This window comes from Amblyomma mixtum, chromosome 6, assembly GCF_055824585.1.
Source record: "Amblyomma mixtum isolate Tamu chromosome 6, ASM5582458v1, whole genome shotgun sequence".
Classification (NCBI taxonomy): domain Eukaryota; kingdom Metazoa; phylum Arthropoda; class Arachnida; order Ixodida; family Ixodidae; genus Amblyomma; species Amblyomma mixtum.
Window position 1 is genome coordinate 154055251 of NC_143017.1, and position 16949 is coordinate 154072199.

General features: G+C 47.1%; 1 protein-coding gene and 1 long non-coding RNA gene across 3 annotated transcripts in view; one reads left to right on the top strand and one right to left on the bottom strand.

Moving 5' to 3' along the window:
- LOC149340854 (uncharacterized) overlaps positions 1-16949 on the bottom strand; it is a 118732-nt gene that overhangs the window by 39292 nt on the left and 62491 nt on the right. The gene's annotated exons all lie outside the window — the stretch shown is intronic.
- The window catches only part of LOC149340855 (uncharacterized), a 60677-nt gene continuing 59803 nt past the window's right edge, over positions 16076-16949 (top strand). The window contains exon 1 of the mRNA XM_089549754.1: positions 16076-16740. The gene's annotated coding sequence lies outside the window, so the exon portion shown is untranslated. The remainder of the gene's footprint in view (positions 16741-16949) is intronic.

Here is a 16949-nt window from a genome sequence, read left to right on the forward strand (position 1 = left end):
ACCCCGGAATTTACAAAAACTTGAGGTTTACAAATACATTGAAGTGACAAAACACTTCGGAGGACACTGAAACTTCGCCTTTTAGGATAACACTTGGTCGCGTTAATAGGTTCCTTCAGTGTCCTGGAGTTCTATTTGCGCTTCACTCCGCAGACACGGATATCTTTATTTCTTTTAGTGTCAGGTAACGTTTAACCTACACTTAAGGCTATACAATGCGCCAGCATTAGAGATCCCTCCCGCGCAAGTTCGTTTCGCCTATAGGCAGAATTGTTCATTCTCTACTTGGCATTCATAGATCGCTGGGAGTCCTCATGCCACTCTTGGCGAAGTGATGCAACGGTTAAGTGATGCGCCACTGCCCCGCCAGGTGGCTATTTCAAACACAGCCACCGATGGAGCTTGTGATAACCAGGTTGCTCTTCTCGAGCTACCTCTCGCGACCACTCATTAATTTAGCCGCCACCTGCCACGGTGGGCAGTTTTCTCACAATACGGTGGACAGGTTGTGATGACGTCACAAGGTCCTGTGGCCTAGGCGGCAGGTATGCTACCTGCTTTTTCGCTCACAGCGCTGGCGAGGACGACACCGACGATTCGGACTTTCTGGAGAACGGGAGCCTTAATGCTCTCGCTTGAAAAGAAAACAACGACCAAAAACGTTGCCGCCACTCGCCGGTCTCTACAAGACTACGGTCGGCCGGTCTATTTGCAGCCATGTCAGCAGACAGGAGAGCGAGAAGTGTCTGTCACTAGTCTAGAACTGGTAAAGTTCCCTTTTTCACGGTTCCGCGCAGTTCCTGCATGTGCTGTTGGAATTCTCTCACGAGAGCATATTGTTCTTGTTGTCCTCGGGGAGTAAATGGCGCATAACAGTGTGGGGATTGGCCCTTTAACCGTGCACCTATATGTCGCGAAGTACGAGGAAACTATGACCTTGGTTTTTATTCTGGGTAACCACACCACCGGTTCGGTCTTCTTTTGGCATGAAAATACGTCTTGATTTCTCGCACCTTTATCTGTATAGCGCCGATTGTTGATGTGTCGCTCTTTGTTCTCTGTCGGGAGTGTTCTGGGGGGCAGGTATTGAACCGCTGTAAAACTCTACAATTTCATCCATAACTCAGCTATCTATATTTTTCTTTCGAGTTCAAAAGAAGTGTGTTTTGATTTGGTTTTTGTAACTAGCGAAGGGGTATGAATAAAACCTATCATTACAAAAACGTAAATGTGAACTTTATTGGCTAGTTCTAACTCCTCGAAAATCAAGGAGGAGGATAACAGTTCAGAGTGCTGCTTGCGCTCATGATGCGTGCAGCTCGCATTTGCCTTCCAAGGTTTCCGATATGACGCGTCCACTTTACGGGCATCACGAGAGTGATACACATTTGAAGACGTGCTTGCTGCTCAAGATGCACCTTGCCGTGAAGAATAAATTATTTGGAAGCGGGGGGGGGGGGGGGGGGGGAATAACCGCTGATCCTTAAGAGTAACGGAGTGGATTCCAAGAGAAGGCAAGCGTGGTAGGGGCGGTAGAAAGTTAGGTGGGTGGATGAGATTAAGAAGTTTGCGCGGATACGGCGGCCGCAACTCGCAAAAGACAGGGTTTATTGAAGAGACAAGGGAGAGGCTGTTGCCCTGCAGTGAGCACAGTCAGGCTGATGATGATGATGATGATAGCGCACCGAAGGAGGAGCTATAACTCAATATAAGGTGAACTGAAATCAGCATTTCGTGACGAGCATGCCGCAGCAACGCACCAATGTTTAATAGCAGCGAGCGCTAATTAGGATAGGATTTTTTTTTTCAAAAACACAGAAGCTTTTTAGCGCTTGGTAACATGCGCAACAGAACCCTAGGAAATCAGCAAAATTTTTAAGGGTCCCGACAATTCGTTCAGTGTTGCTATTTTTTCTAGTGCTGCTGATGATGAATCTATAGTAAAATCGGTGATATAGCTAAATTAAAAAAAAACAGGACCTTCAAAACTTGCCGGACGGTGTATGGGCCGGCATTCGTGAGTTTCTTAAAAGCGTACTGTGTGAACACGGATGCCTCGCCATGCTTAGCAGGACGTTTCTGAACGCTTATCGAAAGGCGATTGTAGCGCTCAAAGTCTAGAGTGCATCCAGAGTGTAGGTCTTCAGGTGTAAGTCGCAAGTGAATAAGTCTATTTCAGGTGAAGCACGGAAACCAAGATTACCGGAGAAGAGGAACATCCCTATTTTTTCTTGAGCACACGTGTGCTCGCGGTGCAGTATTATTATCCGTGGTCTTTGCAAGATGCCTCATGAAAATCAGGAATACATCTGCCAGGGGCCCGTCTGGGACTTGCCCCTTGATTCGCCAGTTATATCATTGAGTATCGTAGTTCTGCGTACGATCAATGAACGGAACTTATTATTGTGTAATAATTAAACAGTAGACATTGCCGTTACCTTGATTTTATTCTCCTAACGGAGCGACCGCTGCGAGACCAAAACGGCTGCCGCATCGCCCCCTATTTCATCTAATGTCTGGACAAAGGCCGTCCCCAATTTTGTTCTCTTCGTTCCCACGTGCTCATTCATTGCCGATACACAAGAAACACACGTCACGGGGGCGGCGCAAATCTGCATTACCCACATGTTACTTCACGGCAGTCATTACTCACCGAAGCGGGCGGGAGGTAAAAGGAATCAGGCTGGCAAAAAAGCGCGCGTGTACCCAAGGCACGCGCGGACCGATGGACGCAAATCGCGTGGAGACGTCGAAGGAGAACGGAAAATAATGGAGTAACGAATTAGGCGGAGGAGGGGGCACCTCCCCGCCGTCAGGCCGCAGCATGCTTCTTTCACTACGGTCCCTCAGAGGCGAGTGAGCCTCGTTGTGATTCTGGGACGCTATGCATTGTGCAGATGGTTTGTTTACAAGGTGCTGGCGCTGGCATACGCCCTGTGCGGGGAAAGCTGCATGCCCCGTGGTCCCGCCGTGACGTGGAGAGTGTACGGAACGCAGTGTGTGCTCGAGTTGTGGGTACGAACGCGGTCCAGGGCGATCCTTTCTCTCTCACATCGTTTCAGCACCCTTCTAAAATCCTTAGCATTGCCGGCTCTCCAAGCTCGCGAGAACAGTGAAGCTTCTTTCCCTGTGAAATGGAATTTATTGTCAGGTGAACGCGGCGATGGCTTGGCGATATCAGCTTTAAATACGTCCACGGATAACTTGTACCTGACATCATGGGCGCCGTGGCCGAGGTGAGGGTATAAAGTCGACAGCGCAGGTCGAAGCAGGTGTCGAAAAGCGGATTGGGAAAACGCGCCGGTTTTCAACGTGGCAGTCACTTTGATCTCCCTGCAAGCCGTGTATACAGATATATAGAAAGGACGAGGCATAACAATGAAGTGACATAAATTGCGCATAGATTGCACTTAAATTGATCTGAGGAGTTCTTAACACTACCTCGTCGTTTGCGCTGCGAATTATATGTGTTTGCCCGTGAAGGCAGGTCACCTGTTTTTGCTACAATAAGCTACAATAAGGTTGCGATTGTAGTTGTCGTTTCCCGCTAAATCTATACTGTCACCTAGGTTTCCGCAACAAGCCGTGCAGACAATCTGCAGGTCAGGCTGTGTCGGGAAACTTATGACCGCGGAAGCTCAGCGGCTGTTGTGTTCGGTTACGTAATTAAGAGCTCACGCGTTCGGTACCACGTATAGATGAAGAGGTGAGTGTAAGGGCAAATTTATGGCGTTGTTTTCATGCGCGGTGCCAAATGCCCGAAACTGAGAAGCTGAAATGGTGCCTCAGCTAAAAGTTTTCTTCATAGAAGAACAATATTTTAACTTGTGCTGTCGTTTTGATGCACGGCGGAAAATGCTCGAACGACAGAAATTAAACTGCTGCCTTCCGCTTCAAACTGTTCCTCACACAAAAAAGAGAGGAAAACTAGCATTTAAAGCTGCGCTATCGTCTTGATGCGCGGTAACATATGCCCCAGCGGCAGCAATTAAGCAACAGCCTTGCGCTAAAACTGCTTCGCACAGAGTAGTACTGTATCATTTAAACTTGCTCAGTCGTTTTGATGCGCGCCTAAAAAAATTTCCAAACGGCAGAAACTAAACCAGTGCCTTCAGCTAAATGTGCTCCTCTCAGAAATGTTGCATTGGAACACAAGCTTACACCTACTACAACTTACCGCGAAGATATTATAGCACTTGCAACGCAAGAAACTTCGATGGTTTACAAAGATACAGCCTTTAAGTATACAGTTCAAGGGGTCTTGTTCTGAGCCCTGCAGCGCGGCTTCTCTGGAATAGTCAGGGGCCCTAATCTCACGAAGCCTGGAGGAACTTAAGTCTTCAACCTTCTTAAGCTTAGGACTGTAAAATTATGCTTAAGAGCCTCGCTGCACGGCTTGGGAGCAAGCTCCTGGGACTGTATTTCTTTGAGAAAGGCTCTACCTTCCTAAACGGCAACCTCACCTTGCTTAAACGTGATTGCGTTACAGGTAAACGTCCTAAATAAGGCAATACTAACACATCCGAGTGTGAGGCGCCGAGCGCAGTTCTTTCTCTCACAGCAACCCCATTTCAGTGGCTCCCTTGTCGCCATGGCGGAGGCTGCGAACAATGAAGTCTTCAATAAGCGGCTGGCTATAGAGAAACTGCCTCCCAATGCGAGCTCTTGTTTTTCTGCCTTTCTTTTTTCGGCTCCTCGAAAGAGGATAATGAGTTGCCTTCCTCCTCCGCTGTCGTTAAGATCGTATTCGGACGGTCCAAAACAGTGAGAAACCTGGGAAGCGAAACCCACACTTATACACCGCGCAGCTTCGGTGTCCTCGAACTTTTAAGCCGACAATACGGCGCGCGCGGTTCAAAGAAAGCGGCGCCGTCTGTGTCTCGTCGTCCCTGTATACCTGACGGCGGTGCTTTCGCCTAATTGGCTTGCCTTCGGCGACGTCCAAGACCGGCGTATCGACTGCACCATCAAGCCAGTGTAGCCACGTCTCTGCAAGTTGCCTGATTAGTCGCGGTTCTATACTGGGACCCTGGAATTCGAGCCCCATTGAGCCTGAGTGGAGAGTCCATTATGCTTTGTCTACAGTGGCCATGAGGATGTTGGCCAGAAATGGATACTACTGTCCTGTCCTGTGTTCTGTCTGGATGGGTTGCTTTTGTTCCGTGCCAGTTGCAGCGGTCCTGTTTTACTCACTCGCACTTCCTGCGCATCATCGTTAGATTGGAATCGCTAGATTGGATTGTATTAGATAGAACTGGGAACGTAGAACACTGAAAATAAACTACTGTGGTGCGTTTGGTATGATTAGCATTGACCAACCAAAATTATGATGATGATCAATTTTTATGGCACGAAGGCAGCTTCGGGCAAAGAGTGCCATGGTACGAGGCATTTTGGTCGACTCAAGGTGGGGTCAACGACCCATTTTTCTCAAACATTTCAGCCCAGAAAAGCCGACTACTAGGCCAGGGGAACATTTGTACCTGTTGTATCACCGCTGGGTACTCGGTGGCACTGGGCATCGAACCCCACACCTCCGGCACCATCCAAAGTAATGAAGATACAGCAGGTTTACGATGTGAAAACCAAGCCCGAACCCAACGCCCAAAAAATTAACCAATCACCGACTGAAGATACGCTATGTAATGAGAAAATACTACAGAGCTAGTTTTTAGCGACCGGTTTATCATGCACTTTAAAACGACAAAGCAGTTTTCATTGCTTGTGAAGTGTTTAAACGAATATTCTTTTGCGAGGCTAAATTGTTATATCCTTGCATGCTAGACGACGTTAATGCACATTGTGTATCATTACAATCTGTGATGATGCATCATGATGCGTCATGTCACAAAAACCGCTATGTGTTGAGCTCACGACAAGAATGACATACATGTCCTCATATATTTTAGGCGTGAGAGTTGGAATAAAGAGACAAAACTCCTAGAAGAATCGCTCGTTGCGTTTTTGACGCGAACTCTCCCATGTGAGATAGTTTCGTCGTGAGTATCTGGTATGTGTTTCTTGAATTTCTCTTCCTTGCCATGCTCTTTGAATACAAGGGCTGGTGCGCTTCTCCTTTTGCATTTGCGGTCGTTAATGTGGAGCCACTAAGAAGAGTCCTTTCCCTGCCGGGGGATCTCCTCCTCGCTCTATCGTGGAGGATGCAGTGAATACGACGTGAACCAAAAAAACGTGACTCGAGCTGAGACAGCAAGCAGTTTTGTCGCGAAATATACCGGAACGTTAAAGATCAGTTGGAGGAAACCACGACAAAGGGAAGAATGAAGCATTAAGCTTAAACTCGCCGACACGCTTTCATCCAGCTTTCGGCGCTTCGACGATCGCCCTGGCCTAAAAGGGCCTTAAAAGCTCATTTGCAGTTTTGCTTGAAACAGGCACACAATGAAAGTATACATGCGCCGATGAGTTCTGTATGTTCTTTTCATTAGTGTTGTGTGCATTGACAGCAGCGATGCATATATAACTAGCTTAGAATGAGATGTTCTCCTTGGACTTGCTGGTAGCGAGAACCTGCACCGACAGCGGCGTGTCCACAAAAAATTTTCATGAATATCGGAGTCGAGGTTTGCACAAGTAAAAAGCAAGATAAGACTGAAAGCAAGTGGTTAGTTGATCACTGCGCTCTACTTGTCGAAGTAGGTCGCACCGACGTTGAAAGACGTGCTCCCCGTATAGAAATGCATCTCTCTCTTGTGGGGCTACGCCTGTGTGAGCCGCCGTCTTCGGTGCTATTTGCATTTCTCGAAGCGCGGTACAAAAGGCAATGTCTCTGAATATTGTCTTTCGTAGAAGTGCTTTTTTCTTCTTTTCAAAAACTAAGGAAAAAATCGCCCCACGATCAACTATATATCACAGTAAGGCACTCGGTTCATGCATTTCCCTTTCGTCCTAAGCCTTCTATTTTAACACCTTGCGCCATTTTTCAGATCGACAACATTTGTAAGAATTTTCGGTTATGTTCAAAATTTCGCTTCAAATTCAAATTCTTTATTTCTGCCTTGTAAACATACAGACAGCGGAGGCGCAGAAAAAGCTGAGAAACAGCTTGACTAAGCCGCAGCCCCCTTTCGCTTGGCAGCAGCTTGACAGCAAGGCTACAAAAGGCAGTTGCAAAGCGTGATAACAAGTATACAATACAAGAGAAAACGAAAGAACATTATACAATATTGACACAATATTCACATTGGGTAGACACAGGTAATGGCAGCAAAGGAGAAAAAAAAAGAGAAAGAAGAAAAAAAAACACAAAACAAAAATCCTACATGCTAGCATACAAAGCACGCAAAGACCTGTTTGACGAACTGAAAAGGTCAAAATTATTATATATATACGCGTTTAGCAGGGACGGAAGAGTGAACTGCAGGCGTTCTCTACCCGAGTTTAACCGTGGGGTCGGGACTATCCATGTCTCCGCATGCCTTGTTGTGTAGCTTGCATCTCGGGTATGTAGTTCAGCAAGTTTACGTATGTGGTTTACATTTCTACGTGTTTCGAGTTTAAACCGGACACTCAAGCGATATTTATACAAGTTGTGTATTTTTAGCACACCACTTTGTAGAAAGAGATCTTTGCTTGGCGAGTCCCAGGGGACATTGTAAACATGACGAAGGAACTTTTTCTGAAAAATGTAGATACGCTGAAGACAGCTAACCGTAGCTGTGCCCCACACTAGATGGCAGTAGTTTAAATAGGAGTAGAAAAGTGAATTGTAGAGGAGTAACTTTACTGTTCTTGGAATGACGTATCTGAGCCGACTTATGACTCCGGTTATTTGAGCCAGTTTCGTGACAATATGGTCCGTGTGGTGTTCCCAAGACATGCTGGAAGAAAAAACTACTCCAAGGCATTTAAATTGTTCAACTATGTCTATACGTCGCGAGTTTAGTTTAATCTCGATGGGGGAAGCAAGTACTTTGTTTTTAGGACGAAATATGACAGCTTTTGTTTTCTTCTCATTTATACGCATGTATCTGGATTCGGACCACTTTTGTAATTCACTCAAGGTGTCATTGCATTCCCGAACAAGGAGATCAAGATCATTTCCAGTAAAAAAGATGCTAGTGTCGTCAGCGTAGATAATAAATTTTGCGGCGGAGTTAATGTTGGAGATATCATTTAGGTACATATTAAAAAGTAATGGTCCCAATATACTACCCTGGGGAACGCCAGAAGTAACAAGTTTTAGTTCAGATGTCACATTGTCTATGCTTACAGCCTGTTTTCTATGCGAAAGATATGATTTCAGGATCATTTGAGCCAGTCCACGAATACCACAACGCTCCAAGTTTTTCAGGAGTACACTGTGGTTTACTAAATCGAATGCCTTCGAGAAGTCCACGAAGACACCAATAACAAAGGCCTTATTTTCAAACTGTGTTAGTATATATTCCTTTTGTTCGAGTAGTGCTAACTCGGCAGATTTATTTTTACAAAACCCAAATTGATTAGGTGACAAAAGGTCATGTTTATCAATAAAATCAGACAACCGTGTATAGAGAACTTTTTCAAAAGCTTTCGAGAATATTGGGAGTATCGATACTGGTCTATAATTTCCTAAATCATTGCGGTCTCCTTTCTTATACAAAACCGTTACTTTGGCTATTTGCATTTTTTTAGGAAATGTGCCCGTAGTAAAGCATAAGTTAAATATATCTGCAAGAACAGGGGCAATAACTCTTATAACATGCTTGACAGGCCTCACTTGAATGCCGTCAATGTCACAGCTATGGCTGTTATTTAGGCTTTGTACGACTGATATAACCTCCTCTGTCGTAACTGGGTTCAGAAATATTGTGTCCCTATTGTAAGAGCTAAAATAGGTGTTGAAATCACTTGACGGGGTGTTATGGGCAAGGGTGGTAAAAAAGTTGTTGAAGGCATCTGCCAACTCTCTGCCGGATACATCTTTGTTATCAAGCTTTAAAACCCGCGGGGCAGCCTGTGGTTGCTCACGCCTCAGTAAGAAATTCAACCTTGACCACAACAGATCGTGGCGACCATTTTTAATTTCAAGAAATGTCGCGAAGTATTCCGCACGAGCGAGACGTAGCTTTTTTGTTAATCTATTTCTGTATTTCTTAAAAATGCTTAGGTCATCTGTTGAACGTGTGTTTAAAAAGATTTTGTACAGTTTGTCTTTCGTTTTAATTTCTTGGCGCAACTCAGAAGATATCCAAGGTTTGCGAGTTTTACGCTTTATTGCACGCACTTTTAGCGGGAAAGAGGAATGGTAGAGCTGTTTAAATACTCGGAGGAACTCATCGTAAGCCTCATTTGCGTCACTGGTAACGTCAATACTATCCCACTCAACTTGTTCTAGTGAAATGAATTGAGGGTAGCATTGGTTATACTTTGGTACTTCGCTTTCTCCTGTCGGTACTTTACCAGTCTAGTCTTATTTATGCATGCAAACACTGGAAGGTGGTCACTGATCGCACATGATATTACGCCCGACTCAACTATCGGTTGGGAAGTGTTCGTAATCAGCAGATCAAGAAGTGACTCACTTTCTTGTGTTACCCTTGTTGGATCGTTAATAAGATTAATAAATCCGTTCGAGGCCAAGACTGCGTTAAAGTCTCTAGTAGAGGAGTTATCTTTCAACATATCGATATTAAAATCACCTCCAGCTATTAGAGTGTATTTGTTATCTGTTATAAATGAAAGAAAACAGTCGTAAAATTCCAAAAACCTAACCATATTTCCCTTCGGTGGACGATAGCAAACCGAAAACACGAACCTGCCAGTACAGGCTGATAGCACTTCAAAATCTTCAGTAATAAGACTGTACGAGTCCAACTTGTCGCATTCAATGTCATCTGACACCAGTAAAGCCACTCCACCCCCCCGGAGGCCGGAGCGGTTCAAGTAATAAGTTTTGTAATTGGTCATCCTGAAAACGTCGGAATCATCTGTGCTCCAAGTCTCACTGAGCATGATCAAAGAAAAAGGAAATGAAAATTCGCCAAAGAACTCCTCTAAACACAATATCTTGTTTTTTACAGAGCGTGCGTTCAGGTGAATAGCGTTAAGCGTTGTCAGCGCAACACACGAAGCAGTGCGGTTCAAGTCACTCGGCAGATAATACATCTGCTGCATTTCAATCATGTTTCAAGAAGAAACTCGAAAGATACCATGCTGAGTGCTATAGCCGATCCAAATCGCTCTTTCCCTTCACATGAATGGCACTCATTCCCTCACTTCGCCTAACGAAAACCTTTCCATTGACATACCAAGTGAACTTATAGCCTTTTTCTTTGGCACAGACTTTAGTTGCCTGAAGCAGTTCTCTATTTCGGCGTGTTAAATTTTCTTGCATGAAAATGGGCGGGTCGCTATCTTTTAAGTTCTTCTTATTCTTCAACCAGTTTTCTCTTGTAGCTTGCTTCGCAAAACGCACAATAATGCCTGGCGTCTTATCACGTTTAGCGGGAAGTCGATGAACAGTTGCTATCTCCGATTCCATCAAGCGAGGCACTCGAAGTTTATCAGCCACGTTATTCAATATGACTGTTAGATCCTCATCCTGCACTTCTTGTATGCCATGCAGTTCCAAGTTCAGCTGCCTGCTTCGGAATTCAAGATCGTGTATCTCCTTTTCAAACTGAGCTTGTGCTGCCTGATTTAAGTCATCCTTTTTCTCAAGCTCCGATATCCTCTTCTTTAGGTCTATGATATCAGCCTCTTGATGGCCGACCTTTTGCTCAAATTCATCAAACTTCGAAGATATGAAGCTAAGAGACTCCTCCATGCTTTCAATTTTTTCTGCCAGGGGCATCAGCCGCTCTAACTTTTGGTTAATTGAGAGGAGCGCAAGTTTGATATCTGTTTCAGAGCCACTACTCTCTTTACTACATGTATTGCTACTTCCTGCACTTCTGCATGATGGGCACTGCCACGCTTTCTTTGTGGCCTCATACTTCGATTTGAAGGTCTTTTCAGTAAGACCAGCACATTTTCCAAAGTGATAGTTGCTCTCGCATTTGGAACATTCCACAAATGGCTCATCCTCAGAGATGATCACATCACACGTGCTACAGGAATCAGACATTGCTTGAAGTGTACAGAAGTACTCGCAAAAGGAATCTCAGTAATGCAAAAAGCATAGCAAATGTCAACAAATGTCAGCAAATGGCAGCAGCAGCAGCAGCAGAAATACTATTAAAATAGATATTATGGAAACATACGCTTACTAACCTGCAAAAGAGCAGTTTTTCAAATGGTGTTCACGGCTTGCTGCCGCTGCTGCCAAGTGACGAGTGGCCGAAGATGCCCCGCTTTTTGTTGGGTCGAGCTGGCTGGGTGCGCATGTGCAGATGACTTCTTGCCAGGAAATCCCTCGTCACTGGGGCGGATCCGTGAAATGTAGAGCCAGAAGTCGACGCAGCGCTTCGAATGCACGTTCGGTGGGGCCTCGAAGTAGACGGCACTGCAAAAGAGCAGTTTTTCAAATGGTGTTCACGGCTTGCTGCCGCTGCTGCCAAGTGACGGGTGGCCGAAGATGCCCCGCTTTTTGTTGGGTCGAGCTGGCTGGGTGCGCATGTGCAGATGACTTCTTGCCAGGAAATCCCTCGTCACTGGGGCGGATCCGTGAAATGTAGAGCCAGAAGTCGACGCAGCGCTTCGAATGCACGTTCGGTGGGGCCTCGAAGTAGACGGCACTGCAAAAGAGCAGTTTTTCACATGGTGTTCACGGCTTGCTGCCGCTGCTGCAAGCCGTGAACAAGAACAGCAACGGGCCTAGCAACTGGCTGTCTGTCACATACCTACCGAATGGCTGCTCAACACCGCTTTCATTTTCGCAGCCTTAGTCTGGACTGTGGAATCAATATGCAAGTAATACCGTCACTACGGAATTGATGAAGGGTTTTTTTTTTCTTGCTGGCGGGCTGCTTTATGCAGCTGCAGGTCTTCTTCAAGCGCTTTTCGTTTTCATTATCTCGTCCCACTTCATGCGAAGATTCGTTATGTGTTTTATTCATTTCACTGCTGTACTCATTTTCAGCAAAAACTATGGCCGAGCCATGAAATCTGAAATGAGGTTTAGACTGAAAACTGTATTTTCGGAGATGTGCGGAAGCTTGTAGCCCCATGCGTTACATCAATCAGCTGATTAGGTGATACCTCCTGGCAAGAGACACACTTATCTAACACTATTCTCTTCCGCTGTGCGCTGTACTGCTCGAGAGGCGTGAAACACAAAAGAAAATTGCAATGGTGATCCCTACATGGATGTCTATAAGGAGTGTCCCCTACTCCAAACGCAATGTAAAGAGAAATTTAGCGCATATTTATCACCCCTCGCAAATGCCGGAAAGTGGAGCAGCCACGCGTATCGCGGGGGGGGGGGGGGGGGGGGGGCTGCGCAATAGCATGTCCTAGCTCTTTCTGATGAATGAAGTAAGTTTCACATATTTCACTCTTGTCTTCGACAACACCAGAGATTCTGTAGCACAGAGGGACACTGCAGCGATAGGCGTACAGCGCTCAGCCTATTACGCCTATCAGCCTATTACGCCTCCATACGCCCTCCACAGCTGACCTTTCAGTAAAAAGTGATAAGCATCTCTCAGACTGCAACAAAGAAGGTTCAGGAAAACGCTGGATTGATAGCGGATAGGAGGCTTTAGTCGGCAGCTGACTGGGCGACTTCTCTCGTTTTTGCATAAAGGTCACGAACAGTACGTGGGTATGAGCCAAGCAGAGTGTGATCATGCGGGAACTGCTACCAAAAGTGCTAAAGAACACAGAGAAAAACTACTCTAAATACTACGAGCTCCTAAATGTGTTTCTAACTCTGTGCCTAATTGTGCTCCTGTTTTCATTCGTGGTAAAGATATCTTTGAACTTGACGCTAACGCTACAGATCTGCCATCGATTGGCGAATGTAACTCATGCTAGAAAAAAAGGAATGCTTTATGCGTTACCGTTAATGCTATAAGCATGCACAGATTTTTCTTTTTGGCTTCCATATTTTCTTCCACGGCACTGGTAAATCTATGCTTATGAAACCGCTTACGACATTATTAGCCCTGCTGCTGCCGGGGAAACAACGGTTCACAGTTTGGATACAAAAAGACTGTACCTCTTCGGGCAACTCCAAACGGCTACCAAATGCATGTTTGTTCATAGTACATTCGGCCGAAGCGCTGTTTTTCTTTTTCGGTTGTGCGCGCATGAGCTTCTTTGCCTACGCGGTATGATTATTTTCTTTGGTTTCATTCCAACCTTAATATCCGCAACGCTCAATAGCCGACAGCGGTGGCAACTGTAGCCTAATGGCACTTCTGTCCATGGCGCAGATCCAAAACGAGCACCACAATTAGCGTAAAATCATTACGTTATCCCGACCTTGTAACCCTCTTCGTTCGCACATTTCTGCTTTTCTCTTGGTCGTACTGCGTGCGTGTGTGTGTGCACATGCATGTGCGTGTGTTCTCTTTTTTTCTTCATAGAGCTTGTCGTTCTACTCCCGTTCCTTTGCTGCTTGAGAGCGAAGAAGAATTTTTTTTTTCTAGCTTCTTCTTTTCGCTACTGCGCGGACGAAAAGCTGGCCAACTTTCACCCTTACGGGAACGCAGCTTCCACCTCCGATACGGTGCACCCTCTCTTTCTCTCTCTCCCCTTCCATTTCAAAGGGGCACCGAGGGGCACGTGCGCGCGCTGAGCGTGAAGAAGGAAAGCAGATGGGCATCACAGCGGGAAAAGGTAGCGTCAAACTGCTTTCCCTTTTTGAATCCTTTTTGACATTTTAGCCGTTTATCCCTTACGCCTGCGAAGCAAAGTTAAGGTCCAACTGTCAGTACAATTTGCCTTCCAGGCACCCAGACATTTACTGCAAGCATAGAGGTCATGTGATACGGACGAACACTTCACATACGTCAGAGTGACGTCGCAGTGGCTCCGTGGTTATGGCGCTCGGCTATTGAGCCGAATAATGGGGTTACGACCCCGGTTGCAGCGGTCACATTTCGATGGAGGCGAAATGCTTGAGGTCCGTGCACTGTGCGATGTCAGAGCAAGTTAAAGAACCTTAGATGGTCGAAATTATTCGGGGCCCTCTGCTACAGCGTCCATTATAGTGTAAGTCACTTTGGGATGTTAAAACCAAAACTAACAAAAAAAAAAACACAGGTCAGAAAGGAGGACGTTGGCTCATCTTCAACTTAAGCATGCCGTTCCAAAACCTCGTGCCCAGTGGGTGATCCTCCCCACCCACGTTTATCAACAAAAGAAAGCTTGGAAAGGAACATGCCGGACATGCTACGCGTTGTTTCTATATTTGACTGAGGCGTGCCTTTCATATCAAGTTCCAGTGGTCGCAAGAAAAACGGAACTACGTAAAGCTAATACCAACGAGTCTAGAAGCCGTCCTAATGGTCCTAGCAGCGCAAGTGATGGTGTTGTTTCTGAACGACGTTTCACTCAAGTAGTCGCACACAGAATGATTTCCCTCGTTCAGCCATATTATACGGTAGCTGTTGACGGCTCGTGAAGAGCGTGTAAAGAAAGATTACGCGGTCTCCTTTGGAAGACAATGCTATGCACACACTTGAGGGGCCAGTAATAAAGGAGCTCTTCCCAGCGTTATGACTTTTTTCACGCTCGACGGTTCGCAATGAACGCTCCAGTATAAATTACTGTGTTATTAAATCGGTGGTGCACGGATATGATCTTTTTATCATCCTCCTAAAGGACCTGAAATGGCATTTCAGAGAAAGACAATGCCTCATTTGCGGACGTCGACACTGAGCCTCGCGGTCGTTCCATTCGTCTTCATTCTGAATATGTGCGCTAGCTTTTCCAGGTGCTCTGCTGCACCAAATGATAACGATGAATAAGGCAGGTGGTCATGACTTCTTTTGTTGTTCCACCACATGGCGAGCAGGCCGTTCTATGATGTGCTCAGTAGAGGCCCCATCAAAAGAGGAGACATAAACAAGTATAAACAAGTATCCGACTGACGTGCACGCTACGCGACTTTTATTCCTTGTTACTTTGTCTGCGCTGATTCCTGAGCCTTCAGCGCGGCTGGCGCTGTTATGAACCGGCCCCTGTCGTATGCAAACATTAATCAGCCGTGCTCGTGACCTGCTGAGGGACGCTTCCGCACGTTGGCTATGTTAAATGGGCTGTGAACAGTTTAGCGCAAAAAAAAAAAAAAGTCTTCTGCAAGCGGTAAATGGCAGAACTATGTGGACGTCGGAAATAATGCTTATGACACAATTAGTTGCTTCTTAAAACTTAAAAAGGCAATGCAATGAACCTGATTAATCGTCGTTTTACCTTTCCATCCATCCATCGGCGGCGACCTCAATGCGTGCTTATTTCCACAAGCACTTAGCTGGCAATCCTACTTCGCCCCCTCGAGCGTCAATTCGGAAGTTATGCACCATTAAATAAACTCGACGTGCGCCGCATCATCCCTCGTTGCGGTGCTCATTAGACCCGATGGCAGGGAGCGAGAGAGAGAGAACACAGAAGCGGTCAAGGCTGTTTCCTCCTCTTTTCGCTAGCCGCTAACCGTCCCCTTGGCCAAGGCGAACCCTTTCCATGTCCGACCGTATAAGCGACGACTTCGATGACAAAATACACAGACGCGATCCGTTCGGGGCACCGACGCCGCAGCCTCTCCTCGCCTCTCGTCTTTCCCGCCGCCTCGCTCATCGGGATTCCACGCGTCGACCCCGGCCCGAAAGAACGGGCGGCTTGGCCGAGGAACGGGGGAAGCCGAGAGGTCCTCGGATTCTGCGGCGGCCTGCCACAGTGCACCACCGCCACCAGTATACCTGTACCTCCGCCGCCGCTGCAAGATCTCTCCGCCAAGCGGCCGGTGAGCGACCTTGCCGCCTCTAAACCGGGAAACAAAAACTGGTTTCTTTCGCCCTCCCCTACTACACCCTCACCTTCGGACTGTTTTCTTTTTACCGTTCGCCTGGTATACACTGCCCGCCGCCGGGCACCCCCCCCCCCCCCCCCCCCCCCCCCCTGCCGATCCTCCTCGCCTGAGCGGTATCCTCGGCATCACCGAGTTCCTCGGGCGGTGGTGCGGCGGCGTCTGCTCCAGAACTCAGTGGCGGCCAACAGGTTACGCGTGGACGCACGGCACCGGCAGAAGCAGGCGAGGCGCCGGCCGTCCCTCGTCCGTGCAGAGGATCTGTGCGACCGGACGCTTGCGTCGGGTGGAAAGTGACTTCAGCCATCGCCTTTTTGCCGCTCCGGTGCTCACGTCGTCCTTCTACTGAGGTGACTTCGTGTACGCCGCTCCTGTGCCGGGCTCTTGAGTGATCTCGACGGTGTTGTTGAACTTCTGAGCAAGAAACCGTTGGCCCCCACGAAGGCAGAATGTGTGCAAATTCTTCGAGCACGGCTGTCGCCTTCAGCGTCTACTTTGTCATTTGAGCCCACAATCGTCGTCGTTGGCTTTCCCGCGAGTCAGTGATCGTTTCACGAATCATCATCTGAGCCACGTGAATGGAGAGACTTTCTTGATTCTGTGTCCTGCCAGCGCAACCATGTCACGGTGACATGAGGACGCCGCGTAGAGGCCCTCTCCAACGACAGGCAGTGTTCCCCGCCCACCAAGGCTAGTGGTGAAGCCGGTGAGACACGGTCTTTTAGTGGACGCCAAAGTACGTTGGATTCCCACGGAACAGCACGGAGCGGCGGCACTGCTTTGAGAGCGAGGACGTCTTAGTGGACGCGCCGTCTTACAAATCGGTAAGTGGCCCTTTCTTTATTCTCTCTTCTACTCTTTGCATTATCTTCGTTGTCGTAGCACGCAGAGGCGCGGATCTAATTTCTGTTTCGTGTCCCCTTTGTGCGCTTTTGGAGGAAGACGGCGTTCTGGCCTCCTTACGTAAGTCTCATGCTCCGTTTGGCGGTCCTTCGTGAGTCACGTTAGCCGTTTTCTGGAGAGACGGCGTTGC